Source organism: Hyalella azteca, unplaced genomic scaffold (assembly GCF_000764305.2).
Source record: "Hyalella azteca isolate HAZT.00-mixed unplaced genomic scaffold, Hazt_2.0.2 contig7390, whole genome shotgun sequence".
Taxonomy (NCBI): domain Eukaryota; kingdom Metazoa; phylum Arthropoda; class Malacostraca; order Amphipoda; family Hyalellidae; genus Hyalella; species Hyalella azteca.
The window spans coordinates 1-8,185 of record NW_025937516.1 but is presented as its reverse complement, the minus strand read 5'-3'; the positions used below and the strand labels follow the sequence as shown (position 1 = coordinate 8,185).

Below are 8,185 nucleotides of genomic sequence, written 5' to 3'. Positions count from 1 at the left end.
ACTTTCCTCCAGACTCGTTTATACCATTTTGGTCTCGGAGTCGCAGTTGTAGTTGTTGGAGTCGTTGTAGTTGTTGAAGATTCCGTTGTTGAAGTTTCCGTTGTTGAAGGTTCCATTGAAGTTTCTTGAATTGTTGAGAAAAGGCTGGTCGTTCCAACTCCGTTTCCATTTTCACTTGCTGGAAAAGGGCTAGTTGTGGCGTCTACTTCATTTTCATCTCCAGTGCTTGAAACAACGCTTGTTGTGTCGGTAACGTTTCCATCTTCCGTTGAATGAACTTCAGAACTCGTTGTATTGATTTTTTGACTGGTTAACGAGGGAGCCTTAATTTTCACCTCATTAGTGAAAGTAATTTCTTTGTTTCCATAGTTCTCTGGTAGTGCGAGAAGCAAATGGAATCCCATGGCCAGGAAGAATATAAAGATGAAGTTATTTGCCATCATTAAGATGGTACGATGTTTGAAAATGCGACAGAGATGTTTGGAATGACTCTGTGGTGTCTCGTATGAGACCTAATGTCGGTGACCTGGCTTATATAGCCCCTGATGAATTGAACTGCCGCAAGCGAGTTTATTGTGCGAATTATCTTCATGTTCAAGTACCTGCATTATCATCGTGGAAGGGAATATTTGTTTCGTCGTACTCAAACAAAATTGACCTGTAAAAATGGTGGCGACAAGTGGGACTTAACAACGGAGATAAGACGGAAGCGAGGAGTTAGATATTTGATTGTTTGAAGCTTCGTTTAACACCAAATCCGAGCGCCAAACACTAAATGAGCGGTCAGAAGAAAATATACACTACTTATTTACTTCATTAAATGTATGTAATGACACATAATGAGCAGAACAGTAGCTGAAAATTAATTAAAAAGATGTAAGTCGCACTACTTCTTTGCCTTTTCCCTCGAATCTTTCACTTGATGACAGAAATAAATGTAAATAATCTGATAATATTTAACTTTTTTATGAAAATTATTATATAATATTCATTCAAAAAAATTTACTTTTTCATGAAGTTACAACATTCTTTGATGTACGATCGTGTTATAGCGTTTCATCGGCAATGCTTTCGGTTAACTCGTGGAAATAAAGGATCTCTTCTCAATGTGAACGTCGATTTAATGGGGATTATTTTAAATTCCGAGTCACAGAAAAATAACCGCACTAAACTCTAAATTGTTGATGTAGTCTCATACACAATTTCATTTTAAAATTCATGAAATAAAAGTAATTTTGAAATGTTCCTCCCGCTGCTCTAAAACTACATAGATGGAAAAGTTAACTTTGGCCAAAGTCTTGTTTCGTATTTTAATTGAGGACAGTTATTTTTCTATACAATGCTAATACTATAGGGGAGTAATTTATAAACAATGTCTCAGGTATTATCTCTTTATGATGCATAGACACCATACAGATTGATTACTCCGTTTCATCCTTTCCTTGTTCAGAAACACTGTTTTGAAACATCACTTCGTTTTCATGAAGTGAATAATGGTTCATTCGATTTCAAGACTTAAAAAGACTTACAGTCATATCGAAACTCTGATAATACTAATTTCAAATTCTAATAATTTCAAATTTGACTTACAGTCAAATCGAAAGTCTAATAATACTAATTTAAAACACTAATAATTTCAAATATGGCTTACAGTCATATCGAAAGCCTAATAATACTATAATTTCAAAATCTAATAATTTCAAATTTGACTTACAGTCATATCGAAAGTCTAATAATACTAATTTCAAATTCTAATAATTTCAATTTTGACTTACAGTCATATCGAAAGCCTAATAATACTATAATTTCAAATTCTAATAATTTCAAATTTGACTTACAGTCATATCGAAAGTCTAATAAAACTAATTTCAAATTCTAATAATTTCAAATATGACTCACAGTCATATCGAAACTCTATACGAACATGGCGGGCTATACGATTAACGCTTATTTTAGTGGTAGCATCGCAGCTTCAATAATATCGAATTCTGAATCCACAGTCCATCGCCCGCTAACTATCGTTCGTTCAGCAGGTTGTCTCTAGGATTTTTCTGGTCCATGCCATAAATCCTGATGTTGATGTTCAACATAAGTAAATTTCCGTGATTTTGGAGTAATATTTTAAATCGCTATCCATAAATTCAGTATCTGCTTAATTGGCCTGTCGAAATTTAATAGGAGTCTTTTGGATAGGATACGAATATCTTTAGACTCATCATGGTTCCTAATTTTGCTAGTGCAACATGATCCAACAGACATCTAATTAAGAGTAAAAAATATCTGCTGTAGACTTTAAACAGCTTTAACAAAATTCCAAAAACCGCGTTGACTTATTATTTCAGCGCGTGATCCATCTGCAATTAATGCCATAGCACTGCAAGAAGCTTGCTTTTAAACCTAAAACGGTCCAAAACTTGAGGCAAAAACTGCAAACTCAATTTTCCCTGTTTTCTGTTCTCCTATTCAAGTGATGGTTGATGAATATATCGGCAAAAAAATCAATATATATGTTTAGAATCATTTCAATCCTGTATACGCATTATCTTTTCAACTAAGTTGAGAGTTGTATATCATTAATCATGATGACATGCGATGGAACTATCATGATTACTAAACCATTTTGCAGACACCTGGGCAGCAGATTTTGCAGTTCTTGAATAACTTAAGTATACTGTAAAGCATATGAAAAAGTCTAATTATTCTACTGTAAAATTCAGTTTATATTCCTTGAAAACAGAGCAGAATATGTCTGTTAAACTTAAATAATCTTTATTAAAACTCAATGAGCAAAGTTTAAATCAATATTAATTTTTGTCAATGTGGCAGTATAGCCTTTGAACCGAAGTCAAAAAGTTTATGCTTTCAGCTTAACATTTCCTAGCGGAATGAACCGCGTCGATCGTGTAATCCACTAAGGAAAATGTCCAGAAAATATCGGTTGTCGTGGCCACCGTTCAGAATACACATTTTCGACTGAACCACGCATGTTGTGCTCAGGGTCTATGCTTTCAAAAAAAGTTAAGAGATCGGAAGTTCATCAGCCAATCATAGACGGCCTTTCAAGCCAAATCCACCAATCATCGACAAGAAAATAGAGCTTAAGTTTTTACGTTCACTTAGTGAGTTTTGAAAGTATGGCCCCTGGTCAACAATGGCAAGCCTCGAAAACTGGAGAGACAGTCGTTACGTTATTCATTATAAATTGGATCTCAAATGTTGGTAGAAACGATCAAAGTTCTGCATTTCCCACATTGTGGAGTCTATATGATACGAATAGCCCTATTAAGGGTGCTCTGTATCAAGAGCATCAATTATATATAATCTCCTCATTCCGTAATTTGTTCACGTTCCACAATAATCTACAGGAATACTTTCGCGGGTAAAGCCTCGGACCTCTTCTATAACAGAAATGCATTCAACCGTATCCGCTTTCGATGAGAAAACCATCAATATAGAGGCGACTGTTGAAATTAAACTTACTAGTTAAACTTAAAATCTCTTTATAAGTAGGCGATCGCCTACCTCGGCCAGATTTGTTAAATGAAAATAATCACAAGTAGGAACGTCCTCAAGCCAAGCCACCGAAATAACAATAAAAGCAAGCCGAGTCAAAGACGATACCACAAAATTCAACCAAAACCGAAGTCTGGTTTGTGCCATCGCGGGATAAGGAGTCTGGCAAGTCGGAAAATTCAACTGATAGCATATGTTACTAAACAAAAATGAATTCAATGTATTAAAATTCATTTCTTATAGCGGAAATTTCCTCATGAAAACGGATCATTCCGAGTTGACAGCAAACTCAGTTATTAAGATAAGAAATCTCTTCCAAAGAATTTGGAGTTTTAGGTTCATTTATACGATTCATCTAAATAAGAAATTAGATCATGAATAATAATTTTGGTTCCTGACACGACACAACATCGTTATTGTTCGTTATTGTTCTATATAATGGTATGGCGATCACAAGTGTCTTCATTTTGTAAATTTGGGCAGCTTACGTGCATTATGCCAGTGCGGATTTTCTTATATAAATACTACAAATTTTATGTATCATTTCATTTTGGTCACGAGTGACTTGTGCAATTTAACAGATACATCACTTCAATAAGTCTTTTCTCATAAAAATATCACTTTATTTGAGCAGAGTGGCCATATACCAATTCACGCGTACATTATATCAATGGGTCTTTTCGTCTAAAAATAAAACAAATTTGATTAATCACTTTATTTGAGTCAAGTGTTCTTAGATGCCACTTCACACTTAAATTCCCCACTTATGCTGTTCCACATTTTGCATGTGATATTCCAAGAGAAAATTTAGATTATTAAATGATAGGCGTCAAGTGCTTCTCTACACAACTTGGATAATTCGCCGAAGAAATGCTTGAACTTTCATAGCTGAAGATTAGGTCGACCAAGTCGACTGGGCCAAGGACAATCGAATTTTTCTAGTTTATGGTACAAATGATTATAATTTGATGAAAGACGTTGGAAGTGAATAGTTTCTAGTTATTGAAGAAAATCAATCAATAGATTGTGTCTCACGGTGTATTTTTCACCTTTAAAGTAAAGTATTAGTAAGTATTAGTAAAGTATTAGTAAAGTATATATAAAGTATAAAGTAAAGTATAAAGTAAAGTATATTAAAGTAAAGACACAAGTATTTTTCACCTTTAAGTCAAGGTACTCTGGTCGTGAGAAATTGTAATTTGTTTGTTGTTTTAGTTTTGTTCATTTCGATTTCAATTCAGAATTCACGGAAGGTAATTTTATGGAAGGTTAAGGTAAATTTTATATGGAAATTACGGTTATATGTTATTGATGTATTATAAGTTTTCCCAATGGTGCTACAAGAGTACTACGTACACCTCAATATGGATTCAAGTTGGACATTTTTTGATTGTGCATATAATGAGCAACACGTTAACAGTATTGCCAAACTGCTATATTGGTATGGGTACAATTAAATGCTGTGGCTTTATCCCTACCATCAAGGTTTTAGTTACATGGTGTGTCATTTGAGGTTATTTAGACCTTGAAAGTTCAAGCCAACATTTCTTCAGCGAATTATCAATATATTAGAAACGCATGTGACCTTCCATGCTTCACGCTCCAATATTTTTCGGGACTTGAAGCTTCTATGAAATTTATATTCGACACTAGACCATAATATTGTGATTATAATGTCACGCTGATTGCAGTGAGAAAAATTAATTTCCTTCGTAGAAACAACAGCCATTTTATTCAAAAGTTTTTTAAGGCTCATAATGATGTCTCATCACGTCTAATAACAGAAATAATCATGGCGCAATAAAGATTAGATTTTAGATTTTTAATTTTTGGGAATTATGTCACAATTTCTGCGGAAAACTAACTTTATGTGGGATTGATAATTATTTTTATACTCGCAGAAATTTGAAAATCCTGTTATTCCATATCCCTTTATTTCGAGGCTTCCTCATTTATATTTTTCAGATATATGTAACGGTAAGATTATTGCTATAATCTTATTTTATTTTTTGAAAATATATTTGATATCTTACGCTCGTTTTCTGGTGTTTTTACGCCCGTTCTAGCTGGAGCAGCAATTGCAATTTGTTGCTGCAGTAGAAAATTATCAATTCGCCGATCAGGTCATGCTGAATTTAATATTTATTTCTTCGTAACTCAAAACGGGGATGGTAAAATCATCAAGAAAATAAGTGAGCCAGTTCAGAGTATTTCTCTGAATACAATTCAAGATTAGGGTCAAGTGCCCAATAAACGCGCGCTAGAATGCATAGCATGGTTACATACGCTGAAACATTAGCTATATAAGCCGAAACATTATATAGAGGCCTCGCAGATCTGTTCCGAACATCACGGTAGCAAACTTATAGGGTTTACTACAAGAACATTCCTCAATTTCAACTCTTCGTCAGATTATTGAGATGGCAAAAAACATCATCTTCTTCTTACTTGCTGCAATGGTCGCTAATACGATTCTCGCACAGCCCCTGAAATTCGGAGATGGTCAACTCACTTTAACGGACTCTCAGGAAGATTCATCTGCCGAGTCTACAAGTCAAGAAATTTCAGGCGATCCTTCAGTTCCAACAAATGGAATCAGAAGCGAAGTGAAGACGAAAATTGGCCTAGTTCCTATTATTGAAGATGGAAACGACCAAGTTCCCAATGAGTTTCGTCCCCCAATCAACATACCCGGCCAAACAACAACAACTCTTAAACCTGTGAGAATCGACATAGTAAAGGTAGCAGAGAAGATCGGCAAAGAAGTGAGAAGATTCTGGCGCAGAGTATTCGGCTAGCTGAAGTTGGCTTGAAAAAGTAACTTGTCGCGTAAGTATCTGAAATATCGTCTGGAAAATCCAAAAATATTGCCCGTTTTTGTGTTCAAATGATTTGAGACTATACTCACAGACATATACAAAAATTTAATGAAATAATTAGTCATAAAAATTATTTGAAGTTTTTGCACAATTTTTCAGCGACTGCATGTGGACTCGGATCTCATAGTTCGCCCGGCACAGCGGAGTGGTACTTCAGTCAATGACAAGCTTACTTCATAAGTTTAAGAGAAAATTTTGAAATCTATCTTGCTTACTACCAATGTTTCTCGTTAGAATAAATAGCATACAATATAGAGTTACACAATGTGGTTGATATTGTACCTCATTGTATGCGATTGCTAATTAAACCTATATATAAATGTGTAGATATAAAGTATACATACTTTGTATCGTAGAAGAAGTGTGTGTTTAAAACTGCTGGAAATTACATACTTGTCAATTTTTCATTTTTGGCCCTGTAATTTAGCTCTCCATTTATATATAGCGATATACATAATTACAAATCAATCATGTAATTTAATTTGCACATTTTACAGTTTGCTCTGATTGACCATAATAATTCTCGGTATCCCGATAGGTTAAATGATAATGTTGACGGCAAGAAGCTAATAAATTGATTTCCGCTACCTAAAAAATTCATTTTTAAATTATGTTATTTTTAACTTGAATAAATGGTAAATTAATCCCGTGAATTTTTACCTATGTAAGTCCTACTATTTTTAATACTTAATGATGGTTTATGAGAAAAAAATTGCTTGACTGGGCAAGTCAAAAATTACCACTAATTTATATATTCATATCGATAGTTTATCTTAATTGACACTGAACAGTTCGATGTCCCTGTTTCCGGCAGATATTTTTATACTTAGGGCTACGCCTTTGATACTTCAGGGTAAAGGATCTCTGAATCGCTGCACATTTTTCAAGTAAACTTTTTCTAATCAATTATTATGGGTTTACCCACTTGATATTGTTAATCGACAATTTTTCGCGTTTTTTAGCCCCCATTGTCTGGCATTTAGGTCTTTCCCCCTGCGTAAGTTTGGCCTTTCTATTGGTGATACAGTATATTGTACAAAACTTTAGCGCGACCTTCCTTTTCAGTGGAAGGAAAATTGAATCAACAACAATTACCCAGTTAAAATTTTGAGCCGAGACCGGCGCCGGGTTTAGCCGGGCTGGTCGCGCTTTAGCAGGATGGAGCCGCGAAACTATAACCGGCCATCTATCCCTAAAACTGCGCTGCGCCATGGCTGATACAGAGACAAAATTCTAGCAGCTCGGCAGGGCCGGAACTCTGCGCTGTTTTAGCGCTGGTACTTGGGATTGCCCGGCAGGGAGCTGTACAGAGCAGATACGCAGGCCGCGCATGGGGGGACATGAAGCGACTATCGAATGACATGAAGCCAATGCAATAAGATAAATTACTAAACAAATTTAGCTCTAATACTCACATCTAACTGACGGGATCATACGAATGGCTACTTCGTTCATTTTTTAAATTAGTGCATTATGAATAATATCTATCAAGTTCAACCACAAATATAGCTAATCCTCGATTTGCTAGATGATGGCGAGTAATTTGTTCTGTATTATAGTTAAGTAGTTCACAGAGCCTAGGCTGGTAAGGTGTCCGGGCGGTCAACTGGTACAGGCGTGAACTACGACGCGGAGAATCTGCGTTCGAATCCCGGAGCTGCAGTCGACGTTTGCAGATAGTTCATAGCGGTGAGTAGTTTGATGTGTATATATCCTCGATAATTGAATTTGCTAGATTCTAAATTACGTTGCTAAAGTCAATAGGATGAGAATGTCAGTAACCAATGTCAATA

General features: G+C 35.3%; 1 long non-coding RNA gene across 1 annotated transcript; it reads left to right on the top strand.

The window, feature by feature from the left end:
* Positions 1–5,860: 5,860 nt before the first annotated feature.
* On the top strand, positions 5,861–6,860 carry LOC125178136. The gene is made up of 2 exons (XR_007156803.1): positions 5,861–6,342; positions 6,492–6,860. It is a non-coding gene; the product is annotated as an uncharacterized LOC125178136 (long non-coding RNA).
* Positions 6,861–8,185: the final 1,325 nt, after the last annotated feature.